General features: G+C 39.4%; 1 protein-coding gene across 3 annotated transcripts in view; it reads right to left on the bottom strand.

Moving 5' to 3' along the window:
• Window positions 1–26959, bottom strand: part of HECW2 (HECT, C2 and WW domain containing E3 ubiquitin protein ligase 2) — a 336842-nt gene that overhangs the window by 230071 nt on the left and 79812 nt on the right. The gene's annotated exons all lie outside the window — the stretch shown is intronic.

Raw genomic sequence — 26959 nt, 5'->3', positions numbered from 1 at the left:
ACTCCTGATTGGTCCATTCCCCTCACTCCTGATTGGTTATTTCTCTCATTCCTGATTGGTCTATTTCTACAAAGCTTGTTCCTGGTTGGTCAACTTCTGTTACACTTTATTTGCATATGATGTTGCAAAGTGTAAAACTGGCAGCCTATAAAGGCCTCTGTAAACCTACAAACAGGGTCCAGAGCTTAGAGTGTTAACTCCTTTGGGCCTGCTGGCGTAATAAACCTGAGTTCTCCAACTCTCCAAGTGTTGCTTGGTCTCTCACCCGGATCCAGGTTGCTGTCACAACTGAGCTGTAACACCAAGCTGTAACACTGAGCTATAACACTGAGCTGTAACACATTTTTCTGCAACATTTCTAAACTATTTTCATTTTCTTGGCCTATTTTTTAAGTAGTCAATCATATAATTTACAAATAATGGGGATTTCTATATCTTCCTGCTTTATTTTTCTGGAAGAACGTATTGGTTAGAATTTCTAAAACAAAGTTGAATAAGAGTCATGATCTTACACATATCCTTATATCATTCATGACTTTACAGTAACAAAAGCATTTTTAAAGTACTCCAAAATTCAAAATTATAAAAAAAAGTGATGGTATAAACAACTTTTTAAATAAAGGATATTATAAAGTATCCTTTAAAGATAAATTCTGCATTGTTTCTAAATTGTGGCATTTAATCGTGGCATTTTTGGGGGGAGAAAAGTCTTTGATATTTTAAAAAAATCTTTATTAACCAAATTTGCTTATACCTTTAATAAAGCCCACAGTAATATTTAACACTAGGAATATGAGATGTAAAATAAAAAATTGTTATAGTACTCAAATTAGAGAAAAGCAAAGGAAATTCAAAAGACAATAATACGTAGTTTGCTCACTGACCCCAAATCAATTATTTTTTGTTAAAGAAATATATAAATAACAGAAAAATTTTAAACCACCATTTGTAACCAAAAATGTTGAGCCCTTTAATTTTAAACAGCTGCATTTTGATCTAATATTTTTTGACTCCTAGTGTTTTCATTGTAAAACAGCATACAAATTTCAAAAGACTCCATTTCTCACAATTTACACATACTCCCACATTTTGAGAAAGAGCCTGAATTATTTCTAGGTATCAAGGCCTTCGGTACAAGTAAGCCCATAACTGCCAACCCCCAGGTTAGGGATACTAAAGCTACAGAACATGTTAGCTTTTTTTTTTTTTTTAAGTTAAACAGTAGAAAGGACAATACTAAGACTACACTAAATCAGATATGCTGGAGGCTCTTTCCCAGGTCTTCACAAAATACACAAATTTGCCTGCTGGTTGCCTGAGAGCTATAAAACTAGAAGCAAAATTATAAAACAGAATAAAAATATATTTACTAAGCACTTAAAATGTGCCTGACTCTACGTGATGAGCTGATACTATATTCGTTATCTCCTTTCACCATTTACCTTAACCCAACAAGGAAAATATTCCAAAGCACCCTATAAACAAAATGCAAATGGTACATTGGGAGACATGCCTGACCAGCTGTCCTCTGAGGAAAAGTGGAGCGCAGGCATTGCAGACATATTTTGAGCTTAGGCTGGTGAAAGACTGATTACTGGAGATCACAACAATCTGCAAGTAAGAGTAATCATATCCCAGCGTACAGCACAAGGTAAAATGACACTTAAGTATGACCGGATGACCTTCCTATTTGCCCTCCTGAAACAGTCTTTGAATAAGAGTGAGCATGGCTAAGACACATTGGACTTATCTACCGAATGTAAAATAAAGGAAATTGATCAGGCAAAACACACTAATTCAACAAAACTAAGCCCATGGACCAGTTACAGTGCTTTTCAATAAAAAGATGCTTCAAATTTCAGCCACCTAAGTTTTCTTTATTCTTTAATATAGCAACATATCTAGCACGTACATGGACCGCTCACTTGGAAGAGTCAAAAGATTCCTAAATAATAAGTTTATTGGTTCATATGTATCTATTTGGAGTATTCCTATTCCTGCAACAAGCTCCAGGCAAATTTTTAGGCAAATTAAGCCTAAAAAAACGGAAATCATCTGGAAAAGCATCAATTATGCCTAATGAATAGATATGCTACGGAATCAGGAAATGAAATTCTGATGTTGAGTTGCTGACAGGTTTGGTAAGACACAAGATACGTCAGTCTCTACTTTAATTTCATAAAGCTTTGATAATATCAAGTTGCAAGTGTTCACCGTTGTTTCATTTTTACACAGAATTTTAGAACTAAAAGAGCTCTCAGAGAACCTCGTCTATTCCTTTCATTTTTAGACAACACTAATAGATTTTCTGAGAGATACATGATTTTGTTCCAAGGTCATACAGCTTGTAATTAATAGACCTGGAATTAGGACTCAGATTTCTCAACTACATGCCCCACTGCATGGTATTTTCACCTGTGAACTATGTTCTATGCAAGGTCACCTTGCAGAGCAGTTCAATATATTAGTATATTAAAGATCTTTTAAAATTATACCTGTTAAGCATATGTGAGTTTTCTCAGCTATCTCTCTCCACAATAATACTTTCTATAAGCTGAGCTGGAGAATCAGAAATAATATAAATTGATTATCTAAACCTACTCTATCCTATTCTAACTTCTACTAATTGTAACCTTATCTAAGCCACTCAACCACACTAGTCTTTGCATTTTTTCACCTATAAAAATGAAAGAGTGGGACTATATAATCTCCAAGACATCTCCCCACTCTATAAACTTAGGTCTGCGGTTCATTTATAAATCACAATAACCGTGTCTCCCACTTCTGTTTTCCTCTCCCTCACAACAAACTTTTAAAAGGCACGACTAACACGAAACCTAAAAAGGCCAAGTATAGAAGCAGTGTACACTTGGGAAATATGCCAGAATATGCCAAAATGTTTATCAATAAAGCATATGGTATTTGATCCAAAGGATCAAAAGGGATAGTAACCACAACTCTTTAAGCCATAGCAGTCTAACCCACTGGGACTGTGTGCCCTTTTCTATGCCCTCTATCAGTTCTATTATGGTATATACCTGAGTTACCCAATCTCTGACAGTAAAAGGTCTTTTAATGCTGGGAGTATCTGTTATACCTCACCCCACCACCAGTGGATGAAAATCTGTGCCTTGCATTGCTAGGTACTGAAACAAACAATACAGGCCTTTTAAAAGCTCCAGAGTGAAAATTATGAAAACAGGTGAAGAGGACAAGAATGTAAACACGCTGACCTAATAATCATATATCCAGATGACTAAGTGCTCGGTGCTCACTAAGCATGTATTTTATGTCCAGTATACCATGTCAGACACTGTAGGATATACAGGAAAAAAACAAAACCAGAAACAAACTTGGCTCATGCTCTCTAGAAGCTTACAATCCAGTTGGGGAGACAACATTAAAAAAATAACAAACAGCACAGGACTACGAAAATCAAATAATAAATTCTGCACATAGATGATAGAGGAACTACTGACAATTGGAAATGATATGCAAAATAAACTGGCCCAATGAAATAATAGAATTAGGGAGACCAGACCTTCTCATAAGCTTTGGATTCTACTCAACCTACCATGTTTTTCTTCAGTGCAAATTCTATCATACGATTCAAGATGACAGTGACATTCCTGGATCCATTAAGAGTGCTTTCCAGACGGCCAATTCCTGGTTACCCAGGAATTGATCAGGTCTTGACTGAATAGAATCTGAAAACTTAAGATAATCACTACATCCCAGAAATATAACCAAAACAGGTTTCTTTTTTGTTAATAAGTGTGCCTTTCGGCCGTTTGTTTATAAAACAGATGGTACTGAATTTTCCAGTTAGGTGATAAATTTGTAAATCACAAACTGTACTCTTTATCTCAACATGAGAAACACATAATCTAAGGAGACCTGGGGGGCAAGCAAATGGAAAGACTAGGGAATAAAACGTAAAAGAAAGCCTTGAGGGAGGGGCGCCAGCAGATGAAACAAACAGGTAACAGCGGCAGATGCGGGAAAGCAACTCTCACCTGCTCACTGCCCCCTGGTCCAGGGAGCCTTCCAAACAAGAGAGAGCTGCCCCCGACTCACACCAGCAGTGAAAGAAACTGCAAATTCTCCCATTTCCCCGTGCTACGAACACCAGGGCTTCTGAGTCTTGGTAGGGGTTTGACTTGGAAGTTCTGCAGTCACTAAGTAGCAGTTAGTCATGGGGGTTTGTCATAACCCAACTCCGTCTTCCGTAGTGATCACCAGGGATAGTACCAACAGCCCTATGGGTGTAGAGGAGGTGTCTCACCTCTTTAGGGAGATAAGAACGAAAGAAAAGCAACAGTGATTATCGTAAAACGCATTTGTTCTATCAATTGGAATTGTTCACATTGGTTACTGAGTGAGAGGTGAATTTGCTAAAAAATAAGAGAGATGCCTTCGTGTCTGGGGTGTTTGGGAATAGACTGAAACAGATCCAAAGTAGATTTGTCATGCGAGTCAGGCTGCACACCCCCATCATTTTGCCAATAAGAAAGGAAAAGAAAAAGAATTTGCAACAGCAAAGTGGGAAATGTAATAGAAATGAAAGTTCAAAACTATGGGGCTGGGCTTCTCCAGAATATTAATATAGTCTGGCATCAATCTGCACTATGACTATCTCAGTAATAATTGCAGAGAAATAGCTAATATCTTTACCATTGCTTCAAAATTGTTTATATAATATTTTCTTTTATATTAGAAAGTGAAACCATTTCCAAGGTGATTCAACTGAACTACCTGACCTCTTTGTTCTTTGAATTCTGTTAGATGAAATAGTTCTTTGCTACAGTCCTCCTCACCATGAGACTTTGTACATTTCACCTGCTACAACCAGGCAGTAGGTAAGTGCCTGTCCAGTGTCCCTTCTGCCCTGAAAATCCACAGTGGCAGCTGAACCACTCAGCAACATTCATCATCTGCACTTCATTTTGACCCAAGAAATAAAATCAAACTGTGCTGGAAGCTTCGTATCAAGGAATTGAGAGTAAGTACTACTTTAAGCTACTTCCTCCATGTATGAGATCCAAAGTAGATTCGTCATGCAAGATGAATCCTCCTTCCTCCACCTATGAGAAGTCAGGTCCTTTTATTTGACTTTGAAACCCGTCTCATTTCTTTCTCTCTCTCACTGTTTTTGTTTTGTTTTGTTTTGTTTTGTTTTGTTTTGTTTTTTTGGAAGCTCTTTTACCAGTACTTCAGAAGAAGGACATATTAAAATTGCCACCCACTTTTGGGGCTCTTATCATCTCTATTGATTCCAATTTCATTTTGGATCTTCCAACATGAAACATTAAGAAAATGGCACCCAAGGAAGCACAGGCTTTCACGTTATCACCCGCTGTTATTGTCTCAACTCCCATTTTTAAGCCTTTAAACATACCACAGAACTCGCAACTGAGAAACTGCATATGTTATATAGGAGGGAAATTTTCTTCATGTAGATCCAGAGCACAATAGTATTGTTGGCAGTTAGAATTACAGCCTATGTATCATCAGTGTTTTTGGTGTGTTGTGTTCTGTTTAACTAACCATGAAGACTCCACCAAAACTAAAGCAGACCCTGTTTCCTTCAAGGTATCAAATGACAGGTTTTTGATGACTAAGCTCAGATATTCAATCCTCTTTTCATTACACAACTACCAAACAGTCAAGAAAGAGGAAAAGTCAAAGGAAAACCTGAAGTCTTATTCCCAAGATTTTACAAACAAGAGGCAAACACCCAGTCTATAACATCTTAGACTATGCTCCAAGCCAAGAATTCTAGGAGGGCAAAAGGTTAGTGCCATGACACCTGTTTACGTGCAAGTTAGGAAAGAGGACATTAAACCTCAAGTAAATTGAGATTACACATTTCTAAAACATTCCTTTAAAGGAGGGGATGGTAATCCATGTATCTGCCTGTAATCCTGACACCCTCCTGCAGAGGTGGTTCTATATACACCTCCGTGGAGGATGAACAGTTCACAGCTTTAAGAGTCAACGTGTTTTATTTCTTACTAACAAATTAAAGTATTTGGCAGTAATTTTTTAAGCAGATGGATTGGAATATTTTGGGAAATGCTAAGGGGCTGATTTTCTGTTGCTTTTTAGAATCTCAAGTTATAAAATAAGATTTTGGCTAATCTAGTCTTCTTCCAAATTCAGCAATGTTTATTAAAGGCAGCAAGCTTTGACTTTCTTATCTGGATTATCTGTGAAGCAGTAATTAGCTTTCATTAGGAATTCAAATTCACATAGTCAAAATAATGCTGGATTTAGTGTCTTTAGTATTCCAAAACAATGCTAGATTTGGTGTCTTTAGTCTTTGAAAAAGAAGAGATTAAAAAATAATCATGTGCCCAGGACAATATGGGCCCAACTTATACCATGATTTTTAGAGTGTCTTAAATTTTCCATTTCTTCTGCTTTTAAACCTAACTTTACTTTAGGGGATGTACCTTATCTTTACTCTGTCCATGACAAGACTAAGACAATTTCTCTTCAAATACCTGTACTTATAGTACGCTCAAACAAACTCATGTCTCCTAACTGTGTCAGGCAAATCCTCGGCCATTCCGGTTGATCACTAAACCAAAGGGACATTATATAAAAATGAAGCTTCGCAATTTCTTGCTTTATATTACTTTAACTGTGTGCAATTCCACTGGAATCACAAAGGAATTATTCCTCTTTCTTTGGCTCCTTCTTTAGATCAATCATCTGGCCAATATTTATTGAACATCTGCTATGCACATAGTCCTTTCAAAGAATCTCTTTCACAGGCTGTCCAAATAAACAGCTATAAATCTTTGCTCAGATCCAATACCATAACCTCTTAATTGGCTCTATAACATAGAAGTCTGTAAAAATATTTTTTAGAAACTAGAAAATTAGTTTAAAAGCTAAGAATTCTCTCCACCACACCCACATATTAGAAGAATCCAATGAACAAGAACAAATGTCCCCCCACCCCATCGATGAGTTTGACAGTGAGAGAAAGCATGTTATTCAAATCGGCTAGTATTTGGCTGCTGAGATTTGGATGAGTTGGTGAGTAGGGGATTTCTTTAAGTCACATGCTGGAGCTTCTCTCACTGGTTCAGGAGCTGACTGTGTCCATCTCTTCCCAACCTCCAGAGACCTGAAGTTGACAGCCTGGGATAAGCCATGAGGAAAGTATTTACACTCCTGTGACTTTCCTCTAAATACTAGCCTCTTCAAAAAGTTATCCAAATATATTCTAAGCTTCTGGATTCAGATGGTAGGAGTTTAGCTAGCAAGGGTGACCGTTTACCTAAAGGAACCAACACTTGTGAGAAATAGAATGAACTGGTAAGAATAGAAAATTACAAGATCCTCAGCCCTCAGGGGACTTAAACCTCCAGAGGGACAAGACGCAGGCAAAGCAGTGAGAAGTTGGTGCATGAAGTGCTTCTGAAGTTAGCAAGAGGGATGCTCTCACGATCCCACCTCCCGTTTCCTCTTCTTACTAAATAAATCTCCTGCTTCCCTAGCCTTCTTCTTATAGTCCCCTCCAATCCACACCTAAGTGATCCTTGGTACAAAATTACCTTCTCTTTTCTTGCTAAGAAACTTCAATTTCCTAATAAAGTAGCAGATAGCAACAAAGTCTAATAATCATCAATATATGACCAGTAACCCTTTCATTCTCTTAGTTGTTTCCTTAAAGAGAAATGCCTAGATTAAGTAAATGAGCCAAAATGAAACCCATCCACAGAGCTTCAAGTTGTTTGTCAACACACACCCCCTACCCCTGCCCCAGGCCTCAGTTACTTTGAAGGAAGATTGGGGCAGGAGGGGTCCCTTCTGAGGCAGGTCAACTTTGACTGGGATTCAGTTTTTGAAAACAAAAGTACTCAAACTTCACTGGTTAAACCGCAGCCTCTGATTCAGCAGGATTGGGGTGGGACCAGAATCTGCATCCTAGGTAATGGAGAACCTGAAGGCCACACTTAAAGTGGCACTGCTTTGTTCCACTTTCTCACTGCTCGTTCTTAATGCCTCCATTTCTGCAGCTACAGATTTGCAAAATGTATGAAGGAATAAGGTCTTTTCCCAAAAGAACTCTAAGGAAGGCAAGATCTATAACACTAGGAATTGAACAGGCGGAGGAAAGAAGCAAGGGGCAGGACGACATGCACAAAGCAATGCACACATGTCTAAATCAAGCCTGCAGGTGTTCAAAAGAGAATCACAGAAAGCCTGTATTGTTTGGTTTTCCTACATTTATCTGCCTTATCTCCCTAGACAGTCTTTAGGTTGTCTAAAATGTCTTTCAGCAAGCTAATGACAGATTACTTGCATCATAACATCACCTTCTAGGAGAAGCGATGACTTTTTTAAAGGAGAAGGGTCTGATTTGATACCAAACCAGGGCTGGATATGAGAGGAAAACCAGAGAACTTTTAATATCTATTGAAGGTCATTGAATCACCATGTGTGTGTGGCGGGGGGCTGTATAAATATGTGAGACCAGAAGCGATAACTCAGTAAGAAAAAAACAGAAAACTGGACAAAATATAAGAGAAAGCAATTGACAACAATAAAACCTAAGTATCCAATACATATATTATGAAAAGATAGCTATTATTTCACATTCATCAACTTGCAAAGATTTAATAGTCTAACGATACTAAGTGTTAAAAAGGATGAGGAGCCAGGAGAATTCCTATACACCATGGTGGGGAGTAGCATAAATACGAAGAGGTACACACCCTGCAACACAGCAACTCCACTCCTAGGTGGAACATCCTAGGGAAATCCTAATGGATTTTCATTTTAGAAATTCCTACCGGGATTACATGTATTAGGGGGAAAAAAGAGAAACAAACTAAATGTCACTTAGAGAAGAATAAACTGGCATTTTCAAACTTTAAAATATTACACAGCTGTGGGAATGAATGAACTAGTTATCCATAATCAACATGTATGGGGAAGAGGTATAGACAAATACAAGCTACACTTTGTAAGTATGTATTGCATAAAATTTAAAACATGCAAAACACTAACTTTTTGTTTGAGACCCAAACTTATATCTACAGTTGCATAGAAATAAGAAACAACAAATTCAAAAGAGTAGATGCCTCTGCAGGAGGAAGGTAAGGTTTTATTTTTCAAGGTAAGTGATAAAAACATGGGTCGTGGTCACATTACATGTTATACTTTTTGTATGTCTTAAATATTTTACAATAAAATTTTAAGTCCTTGTCTTGGTAAACTAGTATCCACATTCTCTTAATAGAGAATTGATAGCAATTTGATTGTAACTAGAAATTGTACTCAAGTTACACTCATTCTGAAGTTCATTAAAAACCACATCCTTCTACTTTTTAAAGCAGTGGTCTCCAAATTATGATTCATTGGGCTCAAGAAGAAAATATTAGAATTTTTTTTCCCATGAAATCCTTCTGATTCCTAGCTTTTGTCTGTTGCATAATATACACAACAGAAACAAGCATAAATTAATTTACGTAATATGTGCTTGCCTAGTGGTAAGTGTACGTCTTTATACAATTTTTACTGATGAGGGTGCAAAATCAAAAAAGTTTAGAAATCAGTGTTCAAGATGGACATTAATTGACTTTAACAACTAGCGAAAGAGAATGTGACAATGTACTTTCATGTATAACTGAAAAATTGTGCTCTACACTGGAATTTGACACAACATTGTAAAATGACTGTAACTCAATAAAAAAAAAAAACTTAAAAAAAAAAACAACTACCCATTCCAAGGAATCTATAACCAAACCCTGGAGGCTAAAACTAGAAATTTTAGAAGAGGACTATATTTTTAACAAAGAATTGATTAGTGAAAAATACCCTGAACCAGAGGATTAAGACCAAAGCCTGAGGATGGACCATGTATGTCAAACTTCTATAGATCAAATTATACTTTGGGTTTCAAGATAAAGGCTGATATAAATGCCAATCAGTGCAGCATCAGGTCTGGATGTATTAGCGTTAAATGTTTTGTTTAAAATAAGAAGGGGAAAGAAAGAGAAAAAAACAGAAATCATTTGGAAAACCCACGGAGAACAAGACACAGTCTAGGAAAGTGAGTGCCACTCGTTAACACAAGAGCTAAATTAACATTCTCCTACTGTTTCCAGCTATTGATACTCATTTTGGAACAGGCAGGACATATTTAGAAAATGGCCCACCAGAAAGTGTGGGTGAGGGTGTGCGATTTTGCCTGTTACAATGCAGCCAGAACCTTTCCAGAACCAACTTCAGGAGCCAGAAAAGAAAATTTGTTGCATAAACCCTTTAGATTGGAGTGTAATCCTCCTACAAAATAAACTATATAAAATCGAGTAGTATCATCTTACTATTAATAGCCATTCAAAGAAGCTGAATTTTAAAATAAATTCTTTGGCCTTTAAGCTAGTGATCTTGCTTGCTGCCAACTGAATTCATAATGAAGAGGATGTAAAACATTTAGTTTCACTAAATGTATAATAAAGAATCTACATATACCTCAAATGCCTCTTAGTGACAATGAGATGGCTATTTATTCACATGGCTTGTTTATTAATTTAACAACGAGCAGACAAGGTGAGAATGTGCACACCAGCCAGCTTCCATAACGCCTTGCATTTGGGAAGAAGCAGAACTAGAGCTGGACAGACACTAGAAATACTATTAAGCCATAAATTGATGGAAATTAATGTATTTTCAAGGATAGAGGGCTTTTTACTCTAATAATAATGTTTTCACACCAGGACAAAAAAAAAAAGCTTTCTCAAAGAGTCCTTTACAAACATTTATTTGGGTACTAGCTTGGAAAATCTCCCTAAAGGTGAGAGGCCTTTAGTGGAACCAATTTACACAGACATCGATTTTGTGACTTGTAAGGGAGCTGCACATCTCTCTAAAGGGTCCGAAACTTCTGTAGAAAGCTACCTGTCATTTCATATCTGAGAATGGAAAGATTTAACAAACAATTCCCACCCTGCCTCCACTATCAAGTAGATCTGTTTTTTAATCCACAAGACACCAAACCCCTAAAAATCTGAAAATACAATAATTATTTTAAATTTTATCCAAAGCTGTCATTGATTTCATATCATGTCTATCATCTAATTTGGTTACTGATAAACTCAGAAAAGAAGGAAGCACAGCCAAAATTTGAGTGTTTAGGAAAGTGGAATTCTGAACTGAAAAAGACTGATATTTTTTCCCCTAAAGGAAATACAAAAAAAAAACTAGTTAGAAATAATACCGTGTCCTCAACTCATTAAAAGCAAAAGCTAAGCGGATATATGAAAAGGAGAAATTGGCCCATTTTTTAGCTTGTGGAAGAAAGTTTTAAGGAATATTTTCCCAGCAGTTATCCAATAAGCAGTTTAGTCTATTTGATTCATCAATTGCTACCATTAAAAAAAAAAGAAATCAAACCCAATATAAACTTCCCTATGAAAGTTAAAAATTAATAGACCATTTATAGGAAATCTATGCTTTAAATAAAGAAAAAATAAAGAAAATAAAGAAAACACTTCTCTACTTTTTCAACTTTCAAGTGTTTCAGGAGGACTATTCTAAATGGGATGTAGAGTGCATTCATCCTCAAATTCCCTTCTAATGTCTCAGGGGATTTCATTTTCAATAGTGCTATAATTTAAAACAAAATCCGGGTATGTTATTAGTTGATTTTCCTCTAATTCTTTTCAAATGATCATTGTCAAAAAAAAAAATCTGAATGTTTCATATGCCTTTAAAATGAAATCTGAATAAAACTGACGGGAAGATGTTAAGCCCCCACCAGGTGCCTGATACTTTGGAAGCGGGGGAGTGGTTAGGACCACCCCTGTCTTGCAGGAGCTGTGCACTTCACAGAGAACATAAATCCCACCCAGGAGAAACAAGTCTTCAGGGATTCAGACACTGGTTTGTAAGAAATATAAACAGAAGAAGATTTAAAAAGAGAAATCAGAGTTTCCTTGGTGACAGAAGTGGTTCCAGACACAAGGGAAGACATGACCTAGGCTCTAAAGAATAGTCAGATCTAGACAGGCAGAATGGGGAGGACAAAACATTCCACTGCAACCCCTGTGCAGCTCACAGCGGTTCCCGTGAAAATGGACACATTTCCACAGATACATGTCCTGGCTGCCAGTCTGCAATATCATTATGTTTCCTACTGTTCAGTAACGTGAAAAGAGCTTACTACATCACGCAGCAGCTTTGCAGTCACTGTGGTCTGACTCTATAATTCTTTACAGTAAGACTGAACATTCTAGAGCTTCTACCCAATAACCAGAACAGGTAAAAAAGGTATGTCACGGGGAAATAATTACTGTTGTTGTTGTTGTTATTATCACCATTCATTTTAACTTTACTCTCAACAGTTGCTTTTTACCTAATCCCCATAAACATCTTCATAAAGAACAGTATCAGAAAAAAAAATATGCCAAAGGTACCAGAGGAGATTGCAACTCATACCAAAGAAGCAACCCAGCCCTGCAACTGAGAACAAGGCAGTCTAAGACACTAGAAAGCTGCCTTCACTGTGACTTTCTCAATTCATGGAAAATTCTGTACTGATTTGTATTGCCAAATACAAACTCATTGACAGCGTCCCATAAAAATAGGCAGCAGCCAAGGTCGGGGCAAAGACAACCACTAAAGCGGTATATACAGAAGAGGGACCATCTTATAACAAACTTTATGGTTGTTGGATTTCATCCCAAGAGAAAGGTGGGGTCAGGCAGCACCCATTAGAGCATCTGTTGGAACCCGACTTGGTGAAAAACAACTCAGCCAATGTCAGGGCCAAAGAGAAGGGTACACAATTCAGCCTGAAATAATGGAGAATGGGCCACAATGTAGTAGAGCAAAACCTCATTCCACTAGGCTATCATTACTCAAGTGCAAAGCCACCCTGTCTTTTTCCTATGTAATGGATAAAGAAGCAACAGTGCAGAAAATTGACCACTGTGAGCACATACAAGTTGGTGGTAGTAGAAGGAAGAGAACCCAGAGCCTTTCATATTGCTTCCAGCTCCATCTCAGCCAGGTGTCTTCCTCATCTCGCTCAAAAGGAAATTGGGGATAAAATCCTGAAGTACCTGCAGCCCTTGGCACACCACTCCATTACAGACATAACAACATAGGAGAAAGAATTCATGCTTGCCAACAAGATCACATGCCTTTTGACTGAGGTGTCAGTAAGGCGTTCTCAACCTTCTGGACAGGAAGTGCCACTGACATCTGGGTGGACGGCTCTTCCGTGTTCGGGATGTCTCAAGTGTCAGTAGCACAATCAAAATCAAAGTTGACCCCACACATCACCCAGACTACCTCTGATTAAGAATCACTGGGTCACTCTGTTCCATTGCCAGAGTCTCCATTCAGTGCTTAATCAAGGACATCACGCTGTGTTAACACAGCACTCTGGATCTCTCTTCTCTTCCTGCTCCAGCTCCCTCTCCAGACAACCTTATTTCTATAAACAGAAACTGCCTCAAAAGCTTGGAGTTCTCTTTGACCCTTCCTCCCAGTCTGTATTCTCTGTCTGCCTTGCCCCACCTTTCCTCTTTCCTGAAGGACTAAGATATTCTCAACTCGTCTCCCTGCTCCAGTGCAACCTGACCTCCTCCTAGTGTCTTAATCCCAGCTCTATTTGTACACCACTTGCACTTAGAAATATTTCAAGGATCCCTACTGCCTACTAACCTAAATACCTTGACCCAGCGTTGAGACTTTTCATAACATGACCCCAAAGGTTTCTCCCACTATACCAAAACTTAATCACCCCAGAATACCTGTCTCCAACCTGAGTTTTCTTCCACCTGCATCCCCATCTCAGCCATATGCTTTCCCCATTTTTCCCAATGAAAGAGATGACCCTGCCTGAAATGTCTTTCCACATTTCTGACCAAATCACCTCAGTTTTGCAGGTCCTGCTCCCAAAGCTTTTCCAGATTCCCCAACATGAGATTTCATTCCCCTTTCATCCTCCCCCAACACACAGTACTTTGTATTTTATTACCCTAATAGATTTATTCCTGTATTTTATTCACCATAGTGGGGAAAAAATGGATATATTTGTGTTATTCCACATGTGATAAAAGCCTGCTCTCTGTTTGGGGCCCAATGTCTCAGTCCATTAGAATCAGAAGAGGCCTCCTCCAAGGCCCCAAGGGTGGAACAGAGGAGTCCGGGCTCCGGCAGTCAGCGCACTCCCTCCTCCAGCCACAGCGAGGGCTGCTGGGATGCGCATATTATTCAAGCCCAGGCAACAGACCTCCGTCAGAATGCGGCCCCAGCTTTTTTTCAGGGATAGGGAAAATCACTGAATAGGGAGGATGGAAAGCTGGATGGGCTGCAGGACACAGAACGGAGAGGTGAGAGGCATCCCTGACACCTGCACCCCGCCAGCCAACGCCTCGTCCTACCCTCGAAGTTTTCAGTTATGTGAGTGAAAAATATTCTTTCCTTGCTTCAGCAAGTTTGAGGTCTCTCCCAACCATAAGTCCTCCCTAAAACATCCTTTCTATTGTCTGTTGGCTACTTAAGCAAAATGTCAGACCCTTGGTCATGTTTCCCCTCCATGCTCAGCTCAACCAGGTCACTGCATGTTACACGTATGTACAAAGAAAAATGCAACAAATGTGCATGGTGCTTATGTAGTACTTGTGCTCAAGAAATATTTCCTATATGGATTTGAGAGTAAATATTTTAATTACAAGGAAATAAGTGATTTAATCTTTTTAGCCCTTTGCCATCTCTCCAGTCCCCACCTTATCACCTGCAGTCAGTAGACACTGAAAAGCCTTCATTAGCAAGTTTCAGGAAGACTTTGCATTGATAATTAAACTCTTCTGTAAAAACCCATCCCTGCTTTCAGGATTACTTCAGCACCAGTGGCATATGGTAAAGCGGGTGTTTGGCAGCAAATTTTTTTTCAAAGATCTTTTCAAGACCACAGACTGGTTTCTCATTCTAAAACTAGGTAGACTATCACAGTTTTAGCTTGGCTTCCCTGACCCTTTCAATTACATATTAACCTCGTCTTATTGAGAAGCCACAGGCTTATTAGATGCTGCCAAAAGAGCTACAGTATGCTTGTGCTTACTTGTAAAGCCTAAGTAAGCTTTACAGTTGTTATCTGTGCCCAGAACATAAATGCGTTGGAAAAATAAGCACATATGTGCCCCGCCACATTGGGATTTTGTGGACTTGCTTGCATGGAAATCAGGAGATCATCTCCTAAGAGACTACCCAGGGTCTTGCTCCCTCCACGATTAACTGCGGTTCAAGTTCCAGCCCTCAGATGTGCAAGCTCAAAATCCTATTTGTGGCATTCCACCAAGCTGGATGCATCTGCAAAGGTGGACTTCCATAAAACAAGCTTACAGACCAATATGGAAAACTGAAATGCCAATTAGTTTACAATAAAAGATAACTATCTTTATGAAGTATTGAAAACCACTGGGTATTAGATATTAAAAACCTTTCAGTTCACCTGATCACTGTTTCCTCTCCCATAGCTAAGCTCATGAGAGACAAATCATAAGCATAAGGTTGCTTTGGTGAGCACTGACATCAAAGAGAAAGGGACTTGGCTGTCATTACAAACGTACCTCAGACAAGACAGCTAAGACGTCATCCCTATCAGAACCCAAGTAAACTGACCACACTCCTGTCCCGTGGCAAGAGCTAGCTGCACGACGACCAAGCTCCCCTCATTCCGTATGCTTCCTAACTGCCTCCTCTTCAGGGCCCACTACATAATCTGTGGGCCCAAACCAAAACAAAAATGTGGAGCTCCTTGTTCAAAAAGAGGGATAAAAGTGCCACCAAAGATACTAAAATATAAAATTTCTCCTTTTTTCCACAGTCTCTCTCTCTCGATCTGCCATGTTGTTTTTTATTTGCTATTTACTATCTGCTCCCTTGAGTACGGAGATACTTGCCGGGCCAGTACAGACCCTCACAAGCACCCAATGGCCCTGTCCCATCACTTGGCATAAGTGTGCGGCCCACCAGCTGGAGGCTTCTCCCTCCCGCCAGCTCCCTCCCTGGCTGGACTGACAGTGTCTGGGCCAGGGGAAGTAAAGTCAAGCAGGAATCTCCCCTTACAATATGGCATGCCCCCAACCCACGGTGGACAGGCCATCCCAAAGATTTGCAACCTCTGAGTCTGGGGACCCTCGGTACCTGGATCTGGAATGGGCGAGGGGCTCCCCTACACTGAGTCACCTGCTGAAAGCACTGTGGCACTGCCAGCCCAGGGTGGGAATGACCACCACCGTGCCTCACACCAAGACACCACAGGGTGTGCATATTGGACCCTGGCCCCTCCCGCACCCAGAGTCTCACCAGGGATTGTGGTTTGATGGTGGAGATAGGAGCAGACCAGGCTGGGCCAGTACCAGGAGGTGAGGGAGCCGACTGCCAAGCATCTGTCCCCAGGAGCTGAGCTCCATGCTCCTGGACATGCTCTGTGGTCCATCAGCCCTCACTTACAAAAACAACAAATTCAAAGATGAAATTATCAAGAATGTCAAGATAGCAACTACAGAGCACTTCATCCCAAGCACCGAGCCCTTCCAGCAGGGCCCCTTTTGTGACCACACCAGCCATAAAGCCATAAAGCCAGCCTGCTTCTCTTGATTTTTGCTTTCTGCTAAATGTCACTGGGTACGCCGCAGCTTCGGCAAGCAAACATAGCCTGATTTTTGCCTACAGCTACAACTTGATCGCTTAACTCAAGAAAATAAGGTTCCTCTTTAATTAACCAATTATTTTTCAGACTGGCATTTTAAAGGCTAAGCAACTTCCACAATGGGTATTGATTTCATAATTGAACTAAAAGAAGCATCCTATTTTCCTCATTTCCAAGCCCTACTAGAGGGAGGCCCCAAACACTGACAACACTGACAATTGGCCAAGCACGGCAATAACCACTGAAACATGCCTCAAGAGTGCATTTATCTCCATTTATTTATTTATTCAATGGATTCAACAAAGCTTATGTGCCTACATGCCAGGCATTATGATAAGCTCTGTGTTTCAAAATTCAAGAATTATCCACCCCCTTGAAAAGTGTGCACTGAAACAAAGGCAGACACAGAAGTGGACCACTTAGTTTGATACGTGCTATCGAATCATTTGCCGAGGAGACACAAAAGAAGAGCATTCAACCCAGCCTGGCAGGGTGGGGTGAAAGTTTCCCAGACCTTTTCCATCAAGTAATGGGAACATTTTCCCCAAGAAAACTGACAGCACCTTGGAGTTACACATTTCTTTGCCTATAGACTTTCGAAATCTATCATATGAGGATACATCACCTCCTTTGAAGTATCAAGTAGTCTTGCCAAAAAAAAAAAAAATCAGTCTAAATCTGTTCAAGCCTCCAGATCGAACTACCAATTTGCAAGACATACAAGGGACAGGGGACCATATTAAACCAACCACAAGGAATGCAGTCAGCAAAATCCAGATGGTGAGAAGCTATCATAGGACAAATAATCTCGATTTCTTCAAAAATTAAGTTGCAAGAAAAAAAGGCGAGGAAGAACATTAGATTAAAAGAGACTCAAAGGACATAGCAACCAAATGCAATGTGTGGGCCTTGGGTGGAAATTTTTTTAATTCTTTTGGGGGGGAAATATTTATGAGACCAAGAATTCAATGAAATTAAGGAACTGTTCATTTTCCAGATGTGATCACAGCATGCAGTTATGGTTAAAGAGGCAAGAAAGCATAATGGTTAAGGGTCCAAGCTTTGGGATCACATTTCCTGGTTTCAAACATCTCTTCTGAGATTGGGCAACAAAACTTTATGATCCAATGGCTGCATGTCCTCATCTATAAAACAGGAAGTAATCATAGCAGCTGCTTCGTTAAGTTACTGGAGGATTATGAGATGCACCAGTGAACAAGTGTCCAGTACAGAGCCTGACTCACAATAATCATCCATTCTGTGTTTATTACTATTGAAATGATGAGAACCTTTTTAAAACGTTGCTACAGAGTTCACTCAGCTCAGGTACTCTAATAGCTGAACTAGCTTCCTCTTTCTGCCCACCCGGATGCCTGCAGGACATCACTTACTGGGTGCTCACCATTCACATCTGCAGTCCTCCCTATTCCATTACTCCTCTCCCCACTGCCAAATTCACAAATCCCTCTTCCTTTCCTGTGTTGCCCTATGAGCTTGAATACTACTCCCAAGAATCAAGGATTCTCCTGAAAAGAGTTCTTCTGGTTCATATTCTCCATTATATCTCTTTGGGTGAAACCTCTTTCAGCTCACACATGCATGCCCTAATTCACCCCAGGAGGACCCAGGCACTGCCCTCCTAACTCTGGCAGGGACAGGCGCATGCTGCTGCTTCTGCTCCGGGTTTGTGTTGTATGTTCTGGGATTCAACAAACAGATTCACTGTTTGCTGCTTCTCATGGCCTTCAGGCTACAGGACCACCTCCCAAGTCTGAAAGATTCTACGTTCTGCTGCAGTCTTGACCCTTCCCTACCTCAGGGTAGAGAAGTGCAGGCGTCTTGTCTGATTAGGGGCTGCCTAATACCTGTCTGATTCCTCCCAGGCCATTTACCTGGTGCTCTGCACAGGCAGGCACTACAAAAATCCCTGCTGATTTTTTATAATACTTAGAAGCAGGGAGTAAGGCTGGTTTACATGTCAGGGTCTGGAGGAAACAGCACACAAAGACTGACTTCAGGAAGAGTGTAGGGAAAGTGACAGTATTCTTAAAATCTTCTCCCAACCCAAAAGGAAAAAATAATCTAATTACTCCTGACTTAGGACTAGACCTGGGCTGTCTGTCACAGGTCTGCCACTAATTAACGGTACAGGATTCCAGGGAGACGACTTCGCCTCGCCAGGCCCGGTTTCTTCACCTGTATCATGAGGACGTTGGATGACAGAATCTCTGAAAACCCTTCCAGCTCTGAAGGTATGATTTTAAATATAAGAAATAAAATGCCTAGATGCAGATGTCCACCCTGTGTCTAAAGCAGGTGTACTCATTGTCACTGCACTGTTTTCACAATAACCATTAACCAAAAATGCTTCCTAACTACTGAACTGAATATTAAATGACTACTAATTCCATTATAAATTCCAGTAACAGTAGAGAAGAAATTGGTTGCTTTAAATTCCATACACAAGAGTCACAGGACATTAGTCTAACACCTTGTAAAATAATAGTAATAATGTTAAAATTAATCATTTATTAGGACAGGGTCCAGGATATTTTCAACTGCTAAGTACGATCATTTGATCATTTATTCTAGCACCACAGTTTGTACATGGTAGCCAGTCCAGTATCTGCTGAGTTCATTCAGCTGGGAATTCTGCCCTAGATGATGCTTTGTTCAGGCTTTCAGGGGTGCATCACGCTAAGATGAGGTTGCCTTGGCTGAGCTAGAACACTCCTTTGGTCCCTTTTCCTTGTTCCTCTCTGTTCTCTGGACTTTAGGTATAAAATTGAGTTACCAACCACTTTTGTTCAATGCTGACCCACCTTAAACCACCATCTTGGAATGCAGCCAAAGCTATAAAAATATAGAGGCAGCAGACATGTTGCCAGGAAACTGGAAAAAAATGAAATCAACATTTGTAAATAAAATCACAGACTCACAGCCTCCAGAAAAGTAAGACTTGAGCCCAGCATCCTGCCTACTGGGACCTGTTTGGGGCCTACATTTTTACCTGTTCTGGAAACTCCATTACAATGAATCTAATGGCCACTGTATATAAAGGCAAGTTTTGTTAGAAGCCCTACAAAAATCTGCCCCAATTCTATTATAAGCAAAAGGATGGTCTCAAAGGAAAATCAGCCTACTCAAGTCATCAGCCTCCTCACTGGATATGGAAACGATACTGGCAAGGACAAGACAGCTGTAACCGAAAGAGGCAGCATTTTAGTGATGGAGGGCAAATCACTGTTTCAGCCTTTCATTAAGTTCTTGGCATCGTGCTGCTGAAAGACATAGCGAAAAGCAAAGCTGAACACTTGGGTTCAAGAGCCAGTCAACCACTAAAAGGAGGAACAAAATCGATCAAGTCTCTGCCCCTCTCTGGGCCCCAATTTCTTTATCAACGAAGCAAGAAGACTGGACTACCCAATCTCTAAGGTCCATTTGGAATCCAACATCTATGAATCTGTGACATTCATTCAAACATCTGGGTTGCCATTTCAGTCCATCCTACTTAGAAAAAACCCTCCTCTTTCACCTTCACACCAGCTTCTAAAACAGACATCTGAAATGTCCATCCATCTATTATTCTGATTACTTCATTGCTTTCACAAAGCCCTCCTGTGAAGTCCTCCAAGATGTTTACAAGTCCTCCAAGATGTTTACAGTAGACTCTACACCACCCCTCTGTGGGGCCCCACCACTCTGCCACCCTCATTTCCCAAGCATCCCAGTTTTATCCTGTTTCAAGCAGGCTAACACTGTGACTGCTTTCAAAACCAGAACAGGTTTTCATGAGTTGACATCCTATAAATAAGGTCCATTAAGGTCAACGGTCAATGACCAGATTCCCCATAGGCCTGTCCATTTTCAATCCAGTCTTTGCAGAGTCAGGCTACCTCAGTTATCTCCTAACCTCCTGTTTTTGTAAAGGAAGTTTCACTGAAACACTGCTAAGTGCATTCGTTTACATATTGTTTATGGCTGCTTCTCACTTCAGTGGCAGAGCTGAGTAACTGCCACAGAGACAATATGGCCAACAAAGCCTAAAATATTTACTGTCTAGCCCTTTATGGAAGCCTGCCGACCCCTGCCCTGAAGGAATGCATGGCAAGCCTAGCACTAATCCGCTCTTCCAAAGATGCTCTGGATAAAGGGAGCTGAAGGAAGGGTGATAACGCTCGCTGAGGATCTCCCGTGTGTAAGGTACTAAGCTAGCTTTTTTACCTTGTGCCTAAGCAGTGGTACTTCCTTGATTCCACTAGATGGTACACTCTTTACAGCAGAAAGTGAGGTTTTCTTTATAACCTTAGCTTCTGAAAAAGTGGTATCAATCAATGTATAGAGCAGACACTCAATACCTACCAACTGCAGTGAATTACAGATTATTTTGTTTAGGTCTCATGATAACCTACAAGGAAACTGAAGTTCAGGTAAACAGTAGGACAAGGTATGAACCCAGGTTGGTCTGACTTGCTCCAGTATTCCAAACCTGCAACAGGTCAGCAGTCTTCCTGAGAACTGAGTTACCATCACTACCACCCGATAATATGGAGCTGCTGCTGGCTTCCCAAATTCCTCTCCCACATCACAATTCTATCCCCAACTCTCATGTATAACTACCACTCTCTGAGTACTTACTATGCCCCAAGCACTATTCTATGTGCTTTGTAGGTATTGACTTCTTCAATCTTTTTTTTCTTTTTTTTTCCTTTTTCAGTTTTATTAGTTAGAATTATCCTGCATGTAAATACATATATATAATATATTTCACTTTTTTTTAGTTTACATAAATGTACTGATCGTTGTTTCTAAGAACAGATTAGAGTTTTAGCTTTTTAAACTTACATAGTTATCAAAGGAATAAAACCAACCACAAAATAAGAAACAGAATGCAGTAATCCAATCATAAAGGACAACTGACTCCCTTAATCTTCGCTGCCCCATGTGTGGCACCACTAATTGTCCCATTTTATAGATGACAAAACTGAAGCCCAAAGGATTTAAATAACTCATCTAAGGTCACATAGCCGGTAAGGCATAGAGCCAAGTTTAAATCCGGGATATCAGACTCCAGAGCACCTACCCTTAACCACTACCCTAAACCACTACCCTAAACCACCTCACTTCTACCGTAAATTTTCTACAACTTAGCTTGAGACCTACATCCTACATGAAGACTTTAAAATGAGAACAAACATTTAACTCCACATCTCCCTTTTACCCACCATATCATTCATTTATATTAAAAGTTACAATATTCATGTGCCTCTTTTATCTTCCTTTTTATGCCACAAGCTCCTTTAAGGTAAAGACTATTTCTAAAGAGTTATAAGCCCAACTTTTTAAATAATAACAAACACTTATTCCATTCGGCATTTCCACAAACTCTGAGACAGAAAGCTTATCTTTTTCCTAGATAAAACAAGGGAATTTACTGACTCACAAAACAAGCAGCCAGGAAAGCTTTGAGCTGCAGGTGTGGCTGTATCTAGGGGCTCAGAAGAATGTGATTTGTCTTTTTCCATCTCTCATTTTTTTCTTCTGTTGTGTCAATTCCAAGAAGATACACTTTTTAGTAACTGCAATATGGGCTGCCGACAGTTCCAGGCTCCCATCCCCCCTGCTTTATGTCTAATGGAAATGGAAGTTATTTTTCCTCCCTGAGTTTGAACATATCTCGAGTGAAGAAAGATGTGTTATCACGGTCCTGTGAATATTGTCCTTTTAAAGGCGAGTTTACAAAATCGGCCCTTGACTGATCAATGGAAACTTGGATTTCAGGAAGGTTCCCACCATTCCCTGATAAGAATGGCTCACTTTTCAAAATTACTTATGCAACACTGTGTATGCTGACAACCTGCCTTCCTTCTGGGAGTTTGGGATTTGGGTATGTGCCAAGCAGAGGATACCTATGTGACCAGCCCCCGATAAAAACCCTGGACAATGAGTCCCTGATGAGCTTCCCTGACAGACAACATTCCAGATGTACTGTTACATGTTGCTGGAGGAATTAAGTCACTTTTGTGACTCCACTGGGAGAGGATTCTAGACGTTTGTATCAAAACAGAAAACTTTTTGGGGTGGCTTTCTTTAATTGAGTGCTCAAGTTTAATAAAGGACAACTGTGTGAACTAAGCTTTTTTGTTCTTAAGCATCCAGGCTGCGTGGAATATTTGGGAAGGGAAAGTGTGCAGGTTTTCACTGGTAGACCTGCTTGCACAAGACAGTTTAAAGTACATTTATTTTATTTTTTTGCCTTTTTTTATTCTAAAGTATGCTTATTTTAATAGGAAATAAATTAAAACCTCATTATCATGCAAGTTCTTATTTTCTCAAGATTAAATTCTGTCTCGAGAAAATTTGGGAACTATCGGTGTTAGTTACAGCACCCAGCACTAACATTAATGCAACGATTACATACATAACTCCACTCAGATTAAATTTAGGAACCACTTTCCTTATAAATATGCAAATTGTTAGAAAGGCTGAATTAGTAGAAAGACCATGGGGCTAAATACAGTGAAATGGGAGTTCAGGTTCCAGCTCTGTCAGTTACTAAGCCCCTTGCTCTTGACCATATCACCATCTCAATGAGCACCAATTTCCCCATCTTTAAAGGTAATACTCACTCTGCCTTCATTCTAGGATTGTAAATTTAATATCTATGAATGTCCTATACATACAGTTATATGTCTTCAAAACTGTGGTGTCTTACCCCTAGCAATCACATGTATATTAGTCCCTGATAAGAAAGCTGGGGCTATAATGAGAACACTAGGGATATTTGATGATGGGTTACACCAGCTGATTAAAGAGGGAGGTTTTTAGTATTGTCTTTTAAGAGCAAAATGTGTCAGTAAATGAGCAATTTATATATTACAACAATGGCATTATTTTTGTGATTCATTCTCTATGTTTTCATTTTATTTAGAAGACAAGTATGCCTGGTATTACAGAATTTGAAAGGTAATCTTATGAGCACTGAGCTAATTTTGTTTTGTTTTTAAAATACTTAGTTATAAGTATAGCATTATCTTGTTCTTCATAAATCTCAATCCAAGGTGTCTTCAGGTTGACTGCTTGACCTTCCAAGTGTAAAGAATCTGATTTTTATCTTAACCTAAAATTATTCTGAGCATCTGTAATGGTATAACACTTCTAAACTATTTCAGGCAACTCGGCTACTATATAGAGTCTTTAAGAAGCAATTTATACAGTGACTCACTCGGGTGACTCAAACATATTTACACATCTGTCAGGTGCCTCATTCATTCATTCAAGTGCACAGCAAGCACCTATTACATGGAAGGCCCTTGGCAGAGTCAAGGGAGATCTGAAATCCCAATAGGACAACATTCTCACCATCAAGGAGCCCATGGACCAGTGTATCAGCGACATGAGACAATGAGGTAAGTATCCAACATGGAGATGTTCCCTGGAGCAGAGGAGGAGAGCACAGTCCATCTCAGGGGCTAATGGCAATTGGGAAAACGTTCAGAACACACTGGAAACCTGAGGACATGCAAAGTCCTCTCATACCACTCTCATTTTTCAGGAAATTAAGAGATATAACATATTCATAAGCAAAGTCAGAAAAAGAAATCAGTGCTTTTGCAAATTATTTTAAAAGCCTGTCATTACCTTTGCCTGGGTACTTATTTTCACAGATTATATTAATGTGTATTTTAAGTAACCTAAGACTTAAGGCAATAGCTTTAAGAATAAAATTAATTCTCATTACACTTCAATTTAAGGTTTCCAAGTTGAAGCCACTGACCTTAGGAAAACAGATTCTTAAATAAAAGCAGGCTAGTGGCCAGAAGAAATTCAGGGAGGAAAAGAAGTACAGCCAAACCAATGAAATGTATATTGAACTTGAACAGAGGGAGAGTCTTTGAAACACAAAGTTCAGTAACCTAAAGCCTATGTAAGGCGCCTTCAGTGAGACATCACCTGTTTATCTACAGCTTCCTAGTTAGATCCCCATTTTTAAGATTTATGTATACTTTTCTAGAATAAGCAAGGTCACTGCCTCACCGTATCAAAAAGTTGTATTAAGAAAATGTCACAACCCTGTTAAAGTCATTCAGCAACAATTAAAACTTTAAAAAGTCAGCAGAGGAATTCAAAAGCCCATCATTCACTCAACAGGTGTTCATGACACACTGTGTCCACTTGCTAGACTGCCACCGCAAAGCACAATAGACAAGGTGGCTTCAACGACAGCAATGTGTTTTCTCATGGTTCTGGAGGCTGGAAGGCTGAGGTCGAGGGACAGCAGCGTTGGTTCCTTCGAGGCCAGTTTCCTTGGCTTGTAGCTGGCTACCTCCTCCTCCCTATGTCTTCACATGGTCTTTCCTTTGTGCGTGTCTGTGTCCTAATCTCTTATTATAAGAACCTTGGTCATGTGGATTAGGCCCAACTTAATGATCTCACTTTAACTGAATTATCTGGTTAGAGACCCTATCTCCAAGTACAGTCCATTCTGAGGTACTGGGGGTTAAGATGTCAACAGATGAGTTCTGAGGGGTAACAATTCAGCCCATGACACATACCTACTCTGGGCCAGGCTCTAGGGCAGGGGTTCCACAAACAAGGCTGGAAACCATCAGTACTTCATCCATGTCGATGATATTTAATCTTTCATCATCATCTTCCCTGTGTTAGTTACACAAATGTAGTAATTGAAGAACAAAACATTGATAGGCATCAAATCATGGACTATAACTGATAAATCATGCAACCCTATTGAAAGACTAGGAAACAGGGATGAAGTGAGGCACAGCAGAAGGAATGAGCTAACCTCAGCTTCCACAGCTAGATCGATCCTAGAGCTTCCAGACAGCACACGGAATGGGCGGTCTTCATTCCAGTCACAATGCCCACAAGTTCCCAGTCACCCACCCAGAAGCTCACTTGCTTCAATGGCAATAAATCCACTGAACTGCACTGAATAGGAACAATTTCAATCAATGCTGGCACTACTCTGAAAGAAAGCTCAAGTATGCTTTCCATACTTTAAGTCTACTATAAGATTATGTTATTTCCCTCTCTTTAACCACTTGGACCTGCAGCTATCCTGTACCAAGTATAGATTTCCAGGATCCAGGCAGAGTCACGTCAGTAAACGCCACAATACCAAACTGCCCAGATCCTAAAAATCATGTTAGGGAGCTTATGATCACATTTCTAGTCCTGCAACTCCACAGTCTTAATATTCTTTATTCCTTTGGTTCCTGCATTTTGGATCACGAGTTGTATTAATTGTAGGAGCAGAAAGGAAAAAATAAATTATTTCAGGCCAGAACTTAAATTAACTCCATGAGAACAATGATTTAATTACTTTTAAAATATCAGTAACAGTAGAAATTAAGGGAAGGAAAAACAATACATTTCTGAAGAGCAATTCAGTAATATGTCAAATTTTTTGCCTCAAAAAATTAATATTTTTGACCTATAATTCCATGACTGAGAATTTTCCCCAAAGATGTGCATAAAAATGTCAGTGCCCTTATATTCATTACATGCTATATAATATCAAAATCTGGAAACAACCTTAACACCCAACGGTTAAAGAAATCATGGCACGTTCAAAAGACAGAGTACTAAATACCTACTAAAAATATTTACTGATATGGGAAATGTTTAAATTATAGTTAGGTTTAAAATTTTTGAAGTGCTCAAAACAGTGCCACACTGTGACCCCAGTTTCCAACTATACCCCATTTATTTCGGGTATGCCTTTTACTTATGTCCTAATTTTAGAATTCAACCTTGCTTAAGATGAAATTACACACAACAATAAATCTATTACAAGATACAAAAGTAATAGAAGCTTGATAGTAAAACAAAAATGACTAAATCCTAGAGGTCAACTAGAACTTTTTAGAATTCTCCACCTTGATTTGGAGTTACCTTAAAGCCAGGAGGAACCAAATGCCAAAGCAGCTACATAACTTTCTTTCATTTAGCTCAGGAGCTCTCCAACTTTAATGTGCATCACAATTTCTGTCCCATGTGACAGACTGGGATTTCAAAATGTAGAGTAGATAAACAAGATTATACTGTATAGCACAGGGAAATATATACAAGAACTTATGGTAGCTTACAGCGAAAAAATATGACAATGAATATATGTATGTTCATGTATAACTGAATAATTGTGCTCTACACTGGAATTTGACACAACATTGTAAAATGACTATAACTCAATAAAAAAAAAGTTAAAAAAATATATATAGATCAAGCATTTCCAATTTGGATACATTTGGA

Source organism: Vicugna pacos, chromosome 5, assembly GCF_048564905.1.
Source record: "Vicugna pacos chromosome 5, VicPac4, whole genome shotgun sequence".
Taxonomy (NCBI): Eukaryota; Metazoa; Chordata; class Mammalia; order Artiodactyla; family Camelidae; genus Vicugna; species Vicugna pacos.
The sequence above is the reverse complement of the archived record's forward strand: the minus strand, read 5'-3'. Positions and strand labels throughout refer to the sequence as shown.